General features: G+C 41.9%; 1 long non-coding RNA gene across 3 annotated transcripts in view; it reads left to right on the forward strand.

The window, feature by feature from the left end:
- Positions 1 to 19,748, forward strand: part of LOC143420497 (uncharacterized) — a 149,680-nt gene continuing 129,932 nt past the window's right edge. For all 3 annotated transcript variants that reach the window (XR_013100327.1, XR_013100325.1, XR_013100328.1), the window contains exons 1-2: positions 1 to 144; positions 3,909 to 4,007. This is a non-coding gene — a long non-coding RNA (uncharacterized LOC143420497). The remainder of the gene's footprint in view (positions 145 to 3,908; positions 4,008 to 19,748) is intronic.

The following is a 19,748-nucleotide window of genomic DNA, read 5'->3' on the forward strand; positions in this document are numbered from 1 at the left end:
CATTATGAATGACATGTTTTGGAAAATAAAAGGTTCCAGTGATGTTATGTTAGGTAGTGTCATTAGCTACTTTTTACCTTTAGACTTGATTGGCTAAAAAGAACATCCTGCTGCAATGAAAAACCAAAGTAAATTACATGTAAGGTAAGGAAGGACCTGTGCCTGCTTTTTGCTGTGCTCTATGTAAACTCCATGCGACTCATGGTTAGCTAGATTGTTGCCTTGCTATTTTTGACTTATATATAAGCTACTCTTACGTGTCTTGTATTTGCTATTAAGTACAAATATAATGATGAATTTTCCAGAGGGTTTAGTCTTGAATATATTTCTAGCAGAATAGCTGGGCTGTGCCTTAAACGAACGGGCTAATAGCCGCTTTTTTGTGTGTGAGAAAACCCTGCAGCATGGCTCGCTGTGAAAGGTTTCCTGGTGTTTAGTGGATTCTTCACTGTCAGTGCGGACTGCTCAAGTCCATCCAAGTCACATGGTTTATTAAAATAATCAAATTACAGCATTTACATTTATGTTAGACTACTTTTAATTAACTGCTTTAGCCCACTTACAATGAAAATTAAAAAAAAATCTTATTCATGACCTGTGTAGTATGTTAACACTATTGGAAGTAAAAATAACTTGAACTCCAATTTTGAAAACACAACTTTATTTATTTATTTATTTATTTATTTATTATAAAGCTCTGACTTGTATTATGACTATGAGTCTGTGGTCTGGGAGAGAGTCCTGCAACTCTCTGTCTACAAAATATAGTAAATAATGACCGATGTTGGGCAATTAATTATATAGTTCTCCAAAAAAGTTACTGAGTTTTGCAAACAACAAAGTTCTTTTGCAGCTGTTTAACCTAAAAATGCAGCCATGGCGTTTTTTTTTAAACAAACATTTCAAACTATTTACAGAACAATCAGCTGTTCTGCATCAAATCTGATGCCACACAAATAATTTGTGCCACTCCAAAAAATTATTTCTGTCCACTATGAGATAAAGGAGAACAACAGCCTGATACCTGCAGGCCTGACAACAGGAGATGTATCACTCCTGTAACACCTGTAACATTCAGCAGTCGCCGCATTGTTCTGACACACACAACAAAACTATTGACTACACTAACTACACAAGACTTGCGCTAAATGTCTCAAATCTCTCACATCTCAAAACACTGCCATCACTCCTAAAACTTCCTCCCGTTTCTTAACAACTAAGTGCCATGTTTTGATTGGTCGACATGGTACATTTTTCGACCAATAGGAAAGGGTGGGGTTTTTTTGGTTTTGTTTTTGCTCAAAAGCGGAGAGTGTTTCGATCGTTTTTCTTATAAAACGCAGTTTTTACCGTTTCTTCCCGCAGTAAATATAAACAATGATAGTATCCAGGAAGAAAACCAAACATTACAAATTATTTTTATCATAACTCTGGTTTTACGCGGCCTATCAACACAATTTAAAAACTGGTATAAAGTCCACACGTTTTCCGTCAATTGTTCCGTCTGTCCTGCTCACATCTCCAATGGTTGTTCACGTTGTCATTAACGTGGCTTTACTCCACATCAGCCACGCCGCTTTGCTAGCTAAAACACCGGTGTTGGCACATAAGGACGCTGGAGAACTGCCAGGAGAATAACCTCCTCCTAAACATCAGCAAGACCAAAGAGCTGATCGTGGACTTCACTAAAGCAGACAAGGAATTACAAGCCCCTCATCATCAGTGGCACGCCAGTGGAGAGAGTGGACAGTTTCCGATACCTGGGTGTCCACATCGCTGTCACATCAACACCCTGGTCAAGAAAGCCCGTCAGCGTCTCTTCTTTCTCAGAAGACTTAGACTTCCATCTGCCACTGAGGGTGCTCAAGAACTTTTACTCCTGCACCATCGAGAGCGTCCTGACGGGAAACATCTGCACCTGGTTTGGGAACAGCACCAAGCAGGACAGACGAGATCTGCAAAGAGTGGTGCGCTCAGCCGAACGCATCATTCAATTAGAGCTCCCTGACCTGCTGTCCATCTACACCAAGCGGTGTAAGACCAAAGCTAGGAAGATTATGATGGACCTCTCCCATCCCGACAATGGACTCTTCTCACTGTTGAGGTCTGGGAAGTGCTTCCGCTCCCTTAAGGCCAAAACAGAGGCAATGAGGAGGAACTTCTTCCCCCAGGCTATTCGGGCCCTGAACACATAAATTTGAATTTGTCATAGCCTGTCAACGACGTTGATTAGCTCAGTATATACAAATTTCGTATATATATATATTTTTGTGCGCAACACAGATTTTTTGTGCGCAGAGACTATTGTGTGCAATTGCGCACGCGCGCTATGTTCCCCAAAACTAAGTGTTAAAGTAAATTGAGGTTTTGGATGAAGCATTATACCCAAATTTGTTCCTAGTTTGGCCCAAAGACAAAGAAATGTTTAAACCCCTTAGTGCTGTCCTATAGTGCACCAAGTATGCACATCTGTATTTGAGGAATCTGTACATCTTTGTTGTCTCTATTCTCTCATAGTCCTGAATTAATTTCAAATAATTACTGAGAAGAGTTTGTGCATGTCTTATAAATGTCAGCCTTTAAATCATCTCAGGGTAGAAGACGAAACACAGGCTCTTGGTCTCTTACCTCCTTTATTCCTCCACTTCTCCCCCTGCTTGCACTCGTTCTTCTCCCCTTTCCTTCCTCTTGACATGTGTCATATTTTGGGCTTCTGCTCTCTAGGGATAAATGCCAGATTACATGGTGTAGTATTTTTATCCGTAGTACATTAACCGGCAGAGCTTACAGCATCAAAGCCTCATAGTGTACATCACACAAGCATGCACACATATGTAGACACACATGCATGCAGGCACACACTCCTATCAGAACTGAAACGGAGGGTGGAAAGTGCTCACTTTGATCACTCTTTCCTTCCTATTCCTAATTACCCTAGTGGCACACATAACATGAAAACACAGAATGCCCTGATATCCCAGCATATAGTCACACACACAACCACACATAGACACGCACACAAAGAATTTAAAAACATCATGAATTCTAAATACTTAAAAAAATGTGAATCAGTTGTAAAATATTTAAACGCCAAAACCTGAATAAAAGCAACGTGCATGGCATGTACAGATATAAACATTACTTATTATGAAATTAAGAGGATATTAATGCAAAAACTTATGATAAGATAATGCTCTAAAAACCAGTTATGGCTCATATTTGCCTTCATTTACATGCAAACACACAAAATAAGTTAGTGTGTGAATAGAAGAGTCTTTAATCCCTCCCTGGGATTAAGATGATTATTTTTTTAAACATTTGTTATCAGTGATGGATGAGCGCACCTCCAAAATGCGTGCAGACAGACCAGGTTTGACATGGCAGAAGGCATCAAGAAGTACAAGGAAGAAATTTAGCAATACGTCAGAATATTTAAGGGGTCTATTTTGTTGGTGGCAGCGTAGACTGCACTCTGACATTTTGGTAATTTACTGACCTTGAAATTTGCTTTAACCAGCATGTGTTTTATTGTTTTCGAGCCAAGCGGAAAGTCAAATGTGCACTAGTGAGAAGATTGAAACAATCAGGGGGAAGGTTCATTCAGACGAGGCAATACAAAATGAGTTAGTGGTGTTCTGGTGGAAAACATTGTCTTATGCTGAGAACAGACATCTCAAAACTGGAAAAATAGTACTTTGAATCTTCCTTTTCAGTCAATTGATTTGAAGTAGGTGTAACACTACTAACACTGCTCTCTTTTCTCTCTTCTGATGTTTATTTATTGTATTTTGGATTATAGAAGCTCATTAGTCTTCCCCTTCTTCCAACCTTCGTGTTAATAGAAGTAACATTTCGTTTTTTGATCTCGAAATGCATTATTTTGTGACACACTTTTTGTCTGACTGCAGATTCGGGGTGCTGTGAGATTACGTCGCGTTGCTCTGCCTCCCCTTTGTTGTCCAAGTGTCATTGTGATGGCAGCATCACGAGATTGCAGATGTATTTAGGTAAGAATGAAATTAATTATAATAAATAAATTTTCTTGCATGCTGTGTTGCTGTTGTTTTAGGAACCCAAACAGTAGCAGGAACTTGGGGTTCATGCACCCAAGACCTAGCGCTCTCATTTTTAGCAAATCAAGCTGCTCTGGTTTTCTAATATCCTTAATTCAAACAGTAATAATAATATTCAATAATATATTTAGTTAAATAGTTTATTTCATAGCTGGTAATATATCATCTAGATAAAACAAATTTTGAATGATAATAAAAAAAACAGGGTCATGGCTTAGCACATAAATCGAATTAGTTGTGAATACATATTATGCTATAATTTAGTCGAAATCATCCTGTTACAGGAAAATCTGTCAGTTACTAGAACTCGTTTGTGGCGAAAAACACAAACACTTTTACAAACAAACCAGGCACGAGTCAGGAAAAAATGGAACAAAAGGGAAAAACCTCTCTCCAATGCTTGAAAACTGCTCACCAGCTTTTAGCTAATCTCATTCAAATACACAGAGTTTCTCACCATCTCATCGGTTGCAAACAGGATCTGATGGGGGGCCATTCAGCCTGCTGCGAACGCTGCCTTGTTGACCTTTGGGTGCTGTCAAGCGATCAATGAGGGGATATTTTGCTCAGTTTCCACCACTGTTGGTAGATGTGTGAAGAGCCTCACCCTACTTCACGAGGTCATTTAGGAGAGAGCTTGGAGTGGTGGGGAGAGAGTTTGCGCCGTGTGTACGTGCGCGCGGTGCACTAAAGATCGCAGCTCTGGTGTTTGTGTGTTCACGGTAGGGGTTAGTTGCTCGTAGGGTAGATGTAGCATGAGTGAGTTGTCGAGAGGTTGAATTGGCCCTGCAGTACATACCGTTTAGCTGGAATCAATAAGGATCTATTCATTGAGTGCCTCACCCCAGGCTTGTGCGCCTCATCCAATAACAGGTGAAGAAAGCCTTTTGTGTGTGTGTGTGTGTTTGCCAGTGTGTATTTGTGTACTCTGATAAGCTTATAACCCTTGGGAAGAACATTGATCTTCTAGTTGACCTTTCACCCTTTCAGGTTGACTCTGGTATTATTTTAGGCCTGACTTGTAGGCTCTAATGAAACACAGGGCAATGTGTCTATTGCTCAACTGAGGCTTTATATTGTTATTAAAAACTTTATGCTGTCAGATGAAACCTGCACAACTGCAACTCTAATATAATTTTAGAGTTAATATATTAGTGTATGTGCAATTACTTTAAAGGAGTTATTTTGCATCACACATTTGATGGGGTACAATTACAGAAAGGAGCAAGTGTTAGTTTGCTGCTGTTTATTGCGTGTTTTTTCCATAAATAAGAGGCATTTGAGGTTGAGTGGAGTGCTAATGTCTGTCTCTGTTTCTCTGTGTGGGGTACATACTCCCACCAGGGGTGGTTGACAAGAGATGACTGTGGCTTACCTCACACTGTGAGTGCTGCTCTTCTTTAATCTCTTTCTTTCTGTGTTTCTCTCTCCCCAATCTTAATTTCTCTCAACTCTGACACGTAAAAGCCTTCCCTCCCATCTAAACCACTGCATTAATCCTTCAGCAGGTCTTTGGGGGTATCGTGCTGTTTTTGGGCTCTTCTACTGACACAACGGTTTAGTATCATAATGGCTTGCAAACACCTGTCCAATTAGGCTGGTTATGATGCACCTCAAACTACTAGATGGATCCTGTGGCGTGGCACGGAGATTTAGCATAACGCACTAAATACTTTTTGCTCTGGAAAGATGTTTTTGCAGTTTTGTGACAAATGTCTTTCTGTAAATCCAGGTTTAGTGAAGGGTAATTGAGGGGACTTCAGGAGTCAGCTGTCAGAGAAGGACAAAAGTCTTTCCGCTAAATTTAAAATGGAATGTCAGTTTGCTCTGCGTTACAAAAGTGGAGAAAATTACAGGCTGCCCAAGGTTTATGGGAGGGTTTTTAAAAAGCATGTTGGATTCAAAAGCATCTAAACTGTGGTTGAGTGGCTTAAAGATTTTTGTTTTATTTGAAAAGCAGCTAGGAGATACCAGACTGCACTACTGCTCAATGTCAGATTTTATACTTTGTATCCATATTGGATCTTCGCTCACGTTCCACTTGCACCTCAGGTGCTTTGAGGCTGAAGGGGATTCAAACTTCTGACAACTACTGGAGGAAGTACATCCCTTATATGTGTATAAAAGTTCTTAGACTTTAGTTTTAAGATTGTTTTTTAATTCCTCCTTCAAAGAAATGGCAATTGGTCCTGATATTAAGTGCTGATTGGTCAAACAATGGCAAGCATCCTTTTTAAAAAGCCTGTGCAAACATGGGCCAACGTCAGGTCAAAAATACTTCTTAAAAGTGGAATAAAGTACAGAAAAAACAAACCAACAGCAAAGTTTGGGCTTTACTGATCTTGCAGTTATGAATTGTTTTCAGCTATTAACTCATCATCAGCATTCCTACTGGAAATGCAAACCTACCAGAGGGGTATGAAGTGTGCCAAGAAATTCCACAACATAACCCCACCACCCGCAGCCTGAATTGTTGATACAAGACCAAATGAATCCATGCGTCCAAATTCTGACTCTATCATCCGAACGCTACAGCAGAGACTGAAACTCATCAGAACTTTCATTGTTCAGTTTGGTGACACCCCCCCCACCACCCCCGTTGTTTGCTCTGGACAGTGTTGTTCCCTGTCTTGTTTACCTCTGCTATCAGCTAGTCGTTTTTGTCTGGACAGCCAAATGATTACTTTGTGTAAACCCTAGAGAGTTCATGAAAACACCAGTAGATCACAGGCTAGCCTGGCACTGATAATCTTGTCAGTTGCTGTCCAGGGCCCTACGACAGCTTTGTGGCTTATGGCTGACCTGCTCAGCTTTGTGGGCTATGCTGGCTTTTGCCTTTATTTCCCAATGCTTAATGTGAATTTCAGCAGATGGTAAATGGTAAATGGCCTGTATTTATATAGCGCTTTACTAGTCCCTAAGGACCCCAAAGCGCTTTACATATCCAGTCATCCACCCATTCACACACACATTCACACACTGGTGATGGCAAGCTACATTGTAGCCACAGCCACCCTGGGGCGCACTGACAGAGGCGAGGCTGCCGGACACTGGCGCCACCGGGCCCTCTGACCACCACCAGTAGGCAACGGGTGAAGTGTCTTGCCCAAGGACACAACGACCGAGACTGTCCAAGCCGGGGCTCGAACCGGCAACAGATCAGCTTGACCATGTCTACATACCTAAATGCTTTGACTTTCTATTGTGAGATTTTCTGATTAGAGATATCATTTAGCAATAAAAGCTGTTTAGTGGTTGCAGGTAGCTGGTAGGTGATGCTTCTGGATGCAAAAAGAAATCTGACTGTATAGAAGTCTTTAGGAAAACAACCTTAATATAATACAATATCCATTTAATGTATTATTTGATATCACGTGATTTTTATTTTGTAAATTATGGATCTCTTTCGAGTCAAAAAAAAGAAAAATCAGTGTATGCTTTAGATCTTGTACTTCACAGGTTGCAAGTGCATGAGTTGGCAGAGTCTCACGGTTTCTCAGTCAGATCCATCCCTCAGTTATCACAAGGTTTCAAAGAACAAAGATGGCGATGGCCAAAATGCTCAGCTTTAGGCATCAAAATAAGTGTGACAGAACAATAGCGAAGTCTATCCTTTATATACAGTTTGTCAGTGAAATACTTTGATTGTTTTGTGACGGCTGATAAGTTGTAAAATCTATGAAATGTGCACGTTTTAGAAGCGTAGCAGTGGAGCACATGCAGCTAAAAACTCTTACTTCAGTAAGAGTCAGTTCTCTCCAAGCTGAATTTATTAAACTGGAGCAGATCAGGAATCTAAAAAGGCTCTGAAAGCTTTACAGGCATTCACTCAGCGGCTAAACTTTATGTAAATGCTGTTTTAATACCAGACTTCCCTTTAAACGAGCCCCAAAACACCACTGTCAGTCTCACTGTAATCTCTTTCCCCTTCTAGCTTCATAAAAACCTTGAACAATCTTTCTTTGAGCTTTGTCCTGGATTAACTCATATTACCCTTTTTATAATTAATGGAATTTTGAAATTGTTTATTTCATTAGTTTTGTGTTTATGTTTCATGGACATCTACATGCTTGGCATTTTCTTTTTGTAAGCTCCAGTTCAAAGGTGACAGCCCCCTGCTTTTTGTCCTTGTTTCATCGTGTATCATCAAATGTATATTGTATGGCAACTTTCTTGGTTTGCGTTCATTATGAAGCTCTAAGGATTCGAATTGCCTCCACCTATATGTGTGCGTCTGTGTGGTTTCATGGTGCACGCTGCAGTAAGTGTGGATGCGGTGGAGGCAGGCCGCTGGCTCTGGCTCCGGTGCCGGTTTAGGAAGACATCACTCTCCAGGCCAGGCAGATAATGAAGCACAGTGTATGGCGACACAGAAAAGATGACTTATGAACATCTCTCCCTCCTTTTCTCTGACGCTCATTTGCTCACTTGGTCATTCCTCCTCTCTCTCTCACTCTACCTCTTCCTCTGTCTCCATCACTTCATTACACACACACACACGCATGTACAATAGGCGCAGACTGTTTCCCCCTTCAGCCAAACACATTCTGGTTTCCTGAGCATGATTAGAAGAAAATAGTTGTCAGGAAAGAGAGAGAGAGGAAGAGAGAGCTAGCGAGCGGGATGAATGGAGACATGAAGGGACATGTCACACCGTTCACAGAGCACTAGGTCTGACAGGAACCCTCAGGACATGGCACTTGTTTCAAGTGGGGACCAAATGGAGGTGGCACCAGGCTGTCAGTGTTCTCTAGTTAATTAGAAGACATTGCCTTTCTGGCTCAGAGAGGGCAGTTGGAAATCAGAGCTAATTACATCCAGGTTAGAACACTAGTTTGGCACCTCGAGTCAGCTTGTCACAGCTTATCTGATGCTGACCATAATGGCTTCATCCTATACATTCACAGTCAATGATGGCGGCGGCATGTCTGCACTCTTAAGTCTAATGCGTGTACAAATTGGACATACTGGTTTTCACTGTAGTTAAGCTAAGTGGAAAATTCTAAACAGTCGTTACTTTTTGGATCTAATTAATGAGCTGCAGCTCTATTTATTTTCAAAAATGGCAGCGGTCCTGTTTAAAAGCAGAAAAATAAGCTGCACTAGCCGATTTTCAATTTTTATAGAGAGGCCTTTGTTGGGGTTTCTTAATATGTTTTGTGCATTTTCATTTTTTTTTTTTTTTATGCCGAATTTTTGGGATGGGCTCTCAGCTCTGTCCTGAGATCTAAAACAGTCCATTGCAGTAACCCATTCTGACTCACAAAGTAGTATACGCTCAATGTGAGAACGCACCCCAGAACGAACAAATACAAAGCCCCGAACACAGCAGAATGATAGTATTTCAGTTGCTTTTAGCTCATTTTGTTTGGCCACATGTTGAAAAATACATGTACAAGTCTCACATTTGGCCTTTTCAAACAAGTTCAGGGAAAATGCTTCTACTCTGTATGCGGAATCTTTCAACAACACCGTCACAGCGAACCACTCAGGGCCTGATCCTCATCTCTAAACACAAAGGAAAATGCCTGTCAAGTCTTGAAAGAAATCGTGTACCTGCATTTGAAAATCCATTAGGCAAGGCGGAAGCTGCAGTAACTGAGAGCAGTAGAAGCAGATGAAAGGGGTGACTCATTTGATGGTGCCACTGTGTGTTTTGAAGATGGAATATAGTCTGTAACTTGGCCGCATGGGTGAAAACAGAAAACTTTATGGACGTACAGTCACGTTTTTGGGTAAGCATGCACAGGCATGAGTGTGTGCATATACTCTGGGTTGTAGGTACGCAGATGCATGCACGTTGCCCCCCGTGGCTCAGACCCTCTGTCGAAACCAAAAAGCTACAGGAATGCACACCCTGCTTGTAGCCAGGAAGAGAAGTGGAGGAGGGGGTAATCAAACAAGAGAGCACTTAAGGAGAAAACGGCGGGCTGTTATTCTTGAGCTGCTGTACCGCCCTCCCTTAAAAATAAAGGCCTGTTCTTTTCCTCTCTCCATCATCTTCCATTCAGTTTCCCCATCTTTTAGGCAAACCTAATTACCAGAAAAGCTCAGATTGAAAGGAAAGAGCTTATTGTTTTTTATACTGGATCTCCTGCTCTCCCTGTCTCTAGCGCTTTCTTTTCTTCTTTCTTTGCGTAAAACAGAAATATAAGCTCCGGCTTTTCACCATTTGCAGTGACTTGGGAGAGCCTCGCTTGTTTGAGATCACGGCACTTAATATCCATAAGAGGGAAAGGAAATTTTGAGAAACCTGGTTTTTAAGTCGGCCTCATCTGGTGCTATTCTCCTCTCAAAGCCACTCAAAGCCAAATGAAATCACTCAGGGGAAGATAAGTGAAGCTTGCAAATGACCAGAGAAAAGGGAGAGATCATAGTCCTTGCATCTGATTCATTTCAGTCAGATTCGAGACACACGAATGAATAGGGCGAGTAATTTGGTATCAACAACTCGCAATTCTGTGTTCCATCTTTTTCTTTTATGTCTGTTTTTATGAATTTTCAGTCTTTTCCACAAGTTTGGTTGCACAGTTTACATAATTCTTAGGACAGTCATGCATGAACTTTGTGATAGGCTTAAACTTGGGAATCCAAGTAGTAGAATTACACTCAGTGTTCCTGGACTCCTCAATTGTCCTCTCATTTTCAGTTGTGACAAGCCGTTCCACAGTGATAGCCTACATATAACAGCTTGCTGTGGACACTAATGAGGCTATGTTTATTTTAATGCGCAATTAGAGGCTCAACTGAACCACAAAAACTGAACAACTGGTGTCATTTTCCCTAAGGGCGTTTTACACCTACAGTTCGTTTACTCTGCTCCAAATCAGCTAATGAGTTTATCAACCTGTAGCTTATACTCATGCTTTGGTTTCTTTTCACACAGAGAAGACTCCAAGTGAACTCCAAGCAAACCAAAAATGCATTATTACAAACCATGTGACAACATTCATACCGCTTATTCGCCAGAATTGTCTGGAACGGGACATGGTTGCTTGTTAGCTATAGCTGCTGTTAGCGTTGGTGTTATCTTTGGGTTGATTGCATTTGTATTGATGTATAGATAGTTTCCAGTAGCATTTATTTAAAGTTTAGTATTTCATCACCTTTAACAGTTAATATTATGCTAAATTATTTATCATTAATAAATTAAGTCCAGTTAATACATTATTAACTTTTACTGTAGATAGCTGCTAGGGATTTTGATCTGTCCTAAGACCACATGGTAGTGCGGATAACTGCTGATGTGAGATGTGTCATCCTGCTCATGACTCATATGTTGCATTTGATTGGAACAAATATTCCTTCCTTGTCTTTGGCAGTTCATGCAGAAATAAACGCACAGATGTTGTTCTTTCGCTGATGCCCGGGTGTCATTTAAATTTTTTTTCATTCAGTTCTTGATTGTTTTTGCAGGATGTCCAGCTAAGATACACACACACACACACACACACACACACACACACACACACACACACACACACACACACACACACACACACACACACACACGAATGCAAATCATTGGCTTGAATACCACGCACACAAACACACACCCAGGCAGTCAGCCGCATTTACATTCTCCGCAACCACATCCACCACATCCCCAAAACATAAATTATTTCAGTCATGTTTTACGTTTCTAATTGCTGTAAGTATATATGTCAATGTATGGGACCGAGAAACCCATGTGCAGAAATAGAAATATACGTAGTAGATGCACCATAATAATTTTAATGACGTATTTAGGCCACATTAACTGTCTATGCAGCACTCGCCACTGTAAATGCACATTAGCATATATTATGACTTGGCTATGCAAATAAGCTGCATTAATTAGGGATAAAAAGTAATCTTTCCCTCTCAAGTAAGTTTTCTCAAGGCAAGTGGCACACTTGGCTGTCAACAGGGAATTAACTAAACAAAACCTCAGTGGAAAAGCAACTTTTCCTCATCTGACTAATTCCCAATGTTTTCTCAGTTAATAGTGTCATGATTAGTGCCTCACTCAGTGGTCTGAAAGCTCCGTGGCTGTGGACTCTTGAGCAGCTTCAAACCCGAGCTGAAACGGTAAATGTGATTGGACATTTCTGGGTTGGCTAGATGGCATGTTGGATTAGTTGCTGCATTAATTATGCTCTTAGACAATCAACAGCTAAGACTAAGGCTCTGCTTTGATACTGAGCTTCATTTCTACATTGCAGGAAGTATAAGTCCTTCTTGGATATGCGCTGAAACACCAGCGTTTTTAAATATAGTACTTCTTTTGCATACCAAAGAGACACATAAAACTTGTCAAATTAGTAATATTAGCTTGTGTGACTTATTTTTATTTTTCTGGAAGAACTTCCCCCCACACCCACTGTTCAGGCACACATCAGCTTTCAGCAGTAATCAAATGGACCTAATGGTATGTGACTTTATTTTTACAAATCCCTCAACCTTTAGAAGGTACTATAACAAAAAACATGTTTAACATGTTGGCATTATTTTTTTTCTCCAGACTGTGACATCAGTGTTTCTGGTTGAACTAGTTTTATAGAGTTGTATAAAACTCGACAGGAGAAAAGCAAAAGGGGAGGTCAAGCAACAAGCTTACAAATTATACTGTAACTGTAACCTCAGCCTGAGAAAAAGGAGTAAATATGTCATAATTATGGAGATTACAAAACAAAAGAAATTAAAAATGATACAAATATCTGCCATAGCAAAACTTGTTATTATTTTTATTTCAATCACCCATGTTTAGTTTAGTCCAGCTGAATCTGTAATTTCTTTAATATAAGTTATTAATTAAACATCCCCCCCCCCCAAAAAAACCTACAGCTGGTGAAATTCTTATCTTGCAGTGATATACAAGTGGCCTCCAGGCTCTGTGACATCACTGCTGGGTTGGGTTACATGTACAACAAAGAACATTTCTAACCAAAAAAATTCAGGCATTTTAATAAGGATGGGGATGATCAGATCAAAAACAGACTTGAAATAAAAAAGGACAATAAAACACTGTTTGTGTTACTCTTTAAAAATCAGACTACCTTTAAACCTCATCAATGAGCAAATTTCAGCTAAAGATACCCAACCATAGCCTTTCTTCCCAGATGTTCCTCTTGGTGCCCGGTGTCAGACATGATGGCAGCTCACCTCAAACTAGAGTGCATTCTTGATTATACAGGGTGAAGGCCGGGCTTTTTATAGAAAACCATTACTACAAGGGTTGGCTACAAGCTGAGTCCAATCCAACTTTACATTTGTGCACTATGCTCATTTGATAGCATGTTATTCCCATCTGTTTGTACATTTAGAGACTGTAAGGTGTTCTTCATCTCTCTTAAATTGTTGTTAATTTACACCTTCAGCATTTTTGCAGACCTTTCCTGCCTTGAAATAGGCAAAATTTTATTAACATAGTAGGTCTTTTCCAGTCTTAAAGAAGGGCTTCCAATCTGGTATTATATTGTTTTCTTCTTTGTAAAATCAGTTGCTGCCAGTAGGCTGATCCATGTGATGGTTTGTGATGATGCTAACGCTTCCCCTTTCATATGAACACGCTTGTAGCTAGATTGTTAAACCCTGTGTTAATTTAAACCGCCTTCATGTGATCTTTCTTGCTGGCATTAGGGTAAGCAAACTACATAATGAAAGGAAAGATATCCTTGCTATGCTGAATTTGCTTTTTAGCAGACGCTGTTATAGTGTTTCCCTACCTGGGTCTTTGTTCAAGCATTTCCTGGTTTGGTCACATGGTCATTATTGATTTTTTTTTTTTTTTGGTCTTCTTTTTTATGCCACTGGCTACTGTGCATCACCTGGGATTAAGGAGGTGTGTGTTTGATTTCATGGAGTTATTATAGAGACACAGGGGGCTTGATGTAGTTTGAGGAGCCTATAGCTTACAAACATACACACACTAGCACATGCTGCTTGGTAGGCGCTGATTGTTTCAGATGATGGATGTCACACTTTCACCCGTCAACACAGCGCCCCTGCTGCCTTTAATTGCCCAATCAGAAGGCTGGAACATTTGTTATTGTAGGGCAGTTAGGGCCAGATGACAAACCATACACACACACACACACACACACACACTTGCACAGTATCCACCTTTCTTTAATCATTTTTGTTTGATTGGAGGTGAACAATGCCTAAAAGAATACCAGGTGTCTGTACTTTTAGTATACACAGTGTTCCTGACAGTGTCTCGCTGTTGTCATAACACATTAAAATACTATGACACCTGCGAGTACATGTTCTCTTTGTAACGGTCCACTTTAATCTCAGGAACAGCAATCAGCATTTAGCAATGAAATATAAAAGGGGGGATGTGGCGGTGACACGACTTCCTGACAAAACAGCACATTTTGAGACAGATAAAAAGGATAGAAACATAGAGGAAAAAATCAAATCAAACCAAATTTGCTTTGGCTTCACACATTCTTCCTCGGCGATGTCTTGCCTTCACTGTTCAGCTCGCTGCCAAGATCTTTCCTTTGGGAAGTCAATAAACTCAACCAAATGTGATTTATATTGTCAAGCTATGAACTTTTATCAAAGTTATACAAGTTGATGAGATGCGTGGTCCTTGTTTAGCTCGTGTGAGTGGCATTCGTTGCAAAGATGTGGGAAAGAAGGTCTCACCACACAGAGGTATGACCCTCCTGGGTGATAAGTTAGCAGCGATGCAGGTGGATGCTTCTCTGGTGTCCTGGATTGTTGATTACCTGACAGGAAGACCACAATATGTACGTCTCCCACAGTGTGTGTCTGACAAGGTGATTAGCAACACAGGGGCACCACAGGGGACTGTCCTCTCCCCCTTCCTCTTCACCCTCTACACCACAGACTTCAGCTACTGCACAGAGACCTGCCATCTTCAGAAGTTTTCTGATGACTCTGCGGTGGTTGGATGCATCAGCAGGGATGATGAGACAGAGTACCGGGCTGTGGTCGACTCCTTTGTCACGTGGTGTGAGCAGAATCATCTGCAGCTCAACGTGGCAAAGACCAAGGAACTGATCGTGGACTTCAGGAAGACCAGGAAACACTTGACCCCTGTTTCAATCCAGGGGGTCAGTGTTGACATTGTGGAGGACTATAAATACCTTGGAGTACACATTGACAATAAACTGGACTGGGCTAAAAACACCACAGCACTTTACAGGAAGGGCCAGAGTCGTCTCTATTTTTTGAGGCGACTGAGGTCCTTCAACATCTGCCAGAAAATGCTGAGGATTTTCTATGAGTCTGTGGTGGCCAGTGCGATCCTCTATGCTGTTGCATGCTGGGGGAGCAGGCTGAGGGTCGCAGATGCCAACAGACTTAATAAACTGATCCGTAAGGCCAGCAATGTTGTGGGGATGGAGCTGGACTCCCTCAAGGTGGTGTCGGAGAGGCGGATGCTGTCCAAGATAAAGACAATGTTGGATAACACCTCCCACCCACTCCATGACATGTTGGTCAGTCACAGGAGCTCGTTCAGTGAGAGACTGAGATTACCGAAAAGCACCACTGAACGACACAGGAAATCATTCCTGCCTGTGGCCATCTCCCTGTACAACGCATCCACTTAACACACTGTTTGCTGCTACAACTACACATGTTTCTTTTCCAAATATTTATTTATAAGTGACTTATGTATGTATGTATGTATGTATATATATGTATATATTGTACTATTCTTAGTTAGCATATTGTCTGTCTTGTCTTAATGTTGGTTTAAAATGGAGCACTGTAACAAAAAATAATTTCCCCCAGGGATCAATAAAGTATTCTGATTCTGATTCTGATTCTGACTGACTGTCAGCAAATGCTGTTCTCTGCATGAACAACAGAGGGCAGTATAATACTGGTGAAAAATTGATTTATACAATCCGTTGCTTCATATTTCTGTCTGTCTCTCATTTTGCCCCCTTCCTCAGTGCTCCTCACTTGATATCAGTTTTTTTTCTCAGCATTCAGTTTCATCTCCTTCTCTTTGTATGTCTGCCTTCCTCTCGCTGTGCACGCGCGCGCGCACACCGTGCAGCAATGCAATAAATATACATGCACACACGGAGGGTGACCCATGCACAAGTGTGAAGTAATCTCCAGTCTGATACACCCCGCTCAATTATGAGCTACAATGCGTGTAATTAGAAAAGAATAAAATGCATTTCAGTTTTCATTAATGAATTTCATTGATTGGCTCTGTCTCTTTTGTTCCTTGTTTTGATGAAGTTAACTTTGAGGGGAATAAACACAACACTTCCAGCGCAATCAGACCAGCTGCGGACGTGCTCGTGCGCTCATGTCTGTGTGTGTGTGTGTGTTTGCGTGCACGTGTGTGTGTGGCACTGGCTGTGTGTGTTGTCTTTGGCGTGTCTTTTTAATCTGTCCAAGTGGAGAAAATAGAAACGGGCCCCACCACAAAGCATAAAATTGTAACAGAGAGAGGGAGAATTCAAATCAGAAAGAAAGAAGTAATAAATCATGGGACGAGACGGGGGGGGGGGGGGGGGGGGGGGGGGTATAGCGAGAGACAGTGTTTTAAAAACAGCAACGAGTGGCGGTGAGGAGGCTAGAATAGATGAGGTGAGGGGAAAAGACATAATTGGTACTGTGTTTTGGGGACATCTTGCTGCAATACAGTAAAATAAACCACAGAAATATGAGTTGGAATAAGCCGGGCTAAAACCAAATTGAGAGCACTCGTGTATATTTCGGACTACAGCAGTGTTAGAGACTCATGTGTTTGTTGGCAGGAGCGAATGCCAACTCTGCATGTATGTGTGTTTTCATGCCAGTGACCGTGCTTGGATGGCTGGGTGCACTTAATGCCCACACCTTTTGTTTTCATGCATTTTATGTTTGCCACAGCGTCTATGTGTGTGTGTGTGTGTGTGTGTGTGTGTGTGTGTGTGTGCACAGTGGAACAGAGGCTCTGTGTCAGCAGTGGTGTGCCCTCAGTGAGCCTGTCTCTAATTACAGTCTAGGGTTTCAGCGTTCCAGCCCGTCCATCTCCCTGTTTAAACCCAGCTAAGGAAGCCAGGCCCCACTGAGCCAAGGTAAACCATACAGCTAATTAGACAGACTAGCTTCCATCTCTGTAGCAGTGGGGGAGGCAGGGGGTGGTGGGAAGCAGGAGTGTGAATCGAGAGAGGAAGACATAGGTGGAAGGACTTGGAAAGAGAAGGCTGGGAGAAAGAACAGAGGGAAAAGGAGGGGTACCGAGGGATGGTTAGATGATTTGGGAAAGACGGGTGAGTTAATCTAGAGTGATGGAGAAAAGGACAAATGCTGGGAAGAAAGAGTGAAAAAAAATTACTTTATAGAGCATTAACTCCATGTCAGAAGTTAAGGGCAAAACGCTGCAGTATTAATAAGTTTTTGTCGCACAAAAACCTCCAAAACACTTCATCAAACACTTCATCAAACAAAATCTCATGCTAAGTTGTTTCTCTTTCATTTGCACATGTTCACTCACATGTGGGAGCATTGCGGGGGCTTGTGGAGAGGGGGGGGGGGGGGCAGTTTAGACTAACACTGTAATGCTGCAAAAGGTGTTTTGACACCCTCCAGCACATTTTGGAACCCAGCGGTAATTTGCATATTGTAAACAAATGTAAACGGGTGGGGGGTTGGCGTGGGAGGTCATTGGTCAACCTGGGGCAAGCTAATCTGCATAATTGGCTCCGGTGGTTCAAATTATAGCGTGTTGCTGCTTCTGCTGAGAGAGGGGAAGAGAGGGGGAGGAAAAGGAAGGGGTGCAATTATGGTCATATGCACCCAATGAAAAAAAATTATCCTTTTTCAGTTTTTTTTTTTTCCTTTTCTTCCTTTCCGTGCCTTTGCCTCTCCTCCCTGGCTTACTCTGACCAATAAGAGTGCTCCGCGCTGCCCGACAGCAATCAGAAATTCATCTCGCTCCACGACAGTGAAACCCCACCCCCCTCGCAGGGAGCGGGGGAGAGTGAGAAAGACCAAGAGAGGGAGAAAGCGAGGGCGACGGGAAAACGGATGAATGGAGGAGAAAGAGAGAAAAAAAAAAGAAGGAAAGAGCGAAACAGAGAGAGCGAAAGCACGAGATGGCATCTAGACTTGCTAGTCTTGGCGGTGCAAAATGTGAGAGGGGAAGGCGCAGGGAGGGCGAGGATGGGAGAATAAGGGTGAGAGGCAGACGCTGGCTCTAGAGAAGGAGCTAAAATGAGAAGAGGACAGGGAGAGCGGAGAAATGGAGAGGAAAATAAGATGCTACTGCGGTGTGAGATAGGGTGACCGATCTGTTCTCTTCGCACCAAACACCATTTTCTCCTGCCTGTCCTGTCCTGAACGAGGAAAAAAAAAAGAGCCACATTTGCAGATTCTACCTTATCACTGAAATACTAGAAATCATGTGTCCATGTGTGCTGGGAGAGGTTGGATAAGGGCACAGTAAATAAATCATGGGGGGCTCATTTGAAGAAGGTCACCGGCTGGACCCTGCCAGCACACACACACACAAGCACACACATAACCATGCGTGTTGACAGGCCCCTGCCCCTCATTTCGGGGTGCTCTGGGTGATTCTCCCAGCGTAATGGCTTCTACCCCATTTCCAGTCTCCTGTCTGAAAGAAATCACACACAGACCCTCCAACAGTAGCTCACACACTGACATACACACACCTGGCCAGTCGGGCATTGGGGAAAGGGAACGGATGGAAACAGTCGGGTAAATACATTCTTTTGTAGATATTTGGTGTTTGTCTGCGCCGGCATGCCGTTATACCGCATAGGCTTCTTATTATTTTTCTCGTCATTCTACATTGTACACAGTATTATATATTTCCAGTCTTAGCTGTGTGCTTTTGTTAGTTTCTCATTGTAAACTCGCTCTCATTCTTGTGCGTGTTTAAAGAGGCCATTGTGCGAGCTTGGCCCTCCTGAGCACAGGTCTTGTTTCTTCATAGCGTGCTGCTTTGTCAGGACAGAGCCCAGTAAGTACATGCAGAGGTACGGCGGAGATGCAGTTAAATTTAATGCACTGAACAGTGAGGTGAGTTGTGCTGTCAATCGGGATGTTGCAGAAGCAGTTAGATGGATTTTTCAGCACTTACTTGTCACACGTTAAGGCTTGAAGTGGAGGAAAGTTGACACCTTGAGGGATTTAAACTGGCTGCAGTGACTTATTGAAAACTCTCATGGTCCATTGAGTTGATTTATTCATGTATACTGGCCATGTCCTGTAGTCTACGGAGTTGACGTTCAACTTCTCTGGAAGCTAGTCTTCAAAATATCTTTGGCCGCTCTGGCACTTCTGTCATGAATTAGGATGGGGACTGTATTCTAATAATGTACTAATTATTGGGAAGATTGCACATATTTGGATATTTCCAGGGCCAGTTGAGGCCTGCTGTGCATGAGACCTAAGCTCAGGGAGTGTTTCTTGGGTGTTAGTGTTGAATTGAAGCACTATTAATAGTTTATAACTTGTTGATGAACTAGCATATATATATGTTTTTACTTGTTTGAGTGAGTGGGTGAGACACAGGGAAAGGCGAGAAAGGAGAAAGAGAGATGCATATATCTGTCTGGATTTCTATCTGTCTGTGGAGGGTGGTCAGTGGGAGGGTCTATCAATCATTCCCAATCATTTATATTCAGCAGTTCATATCACTTTACCACGATCGGGAGTGGGAGAGAGTCGGCTCATTTGCAT

This window comes from Maylandia zebra, linkage group LG9, assembly GCF_041146795.1.
Source record: "Maylandia zebra isolate NMK-2024a linkage group LG9, Mzebra_GT3a, whole genome shotgun sequence".
Taxonomy (NCBI): Eukaryota; Metazoa; Chordata; class Actinopteri; order Cichliformes; family Cichlidae; genus Maylandia; species Maylandia zebra.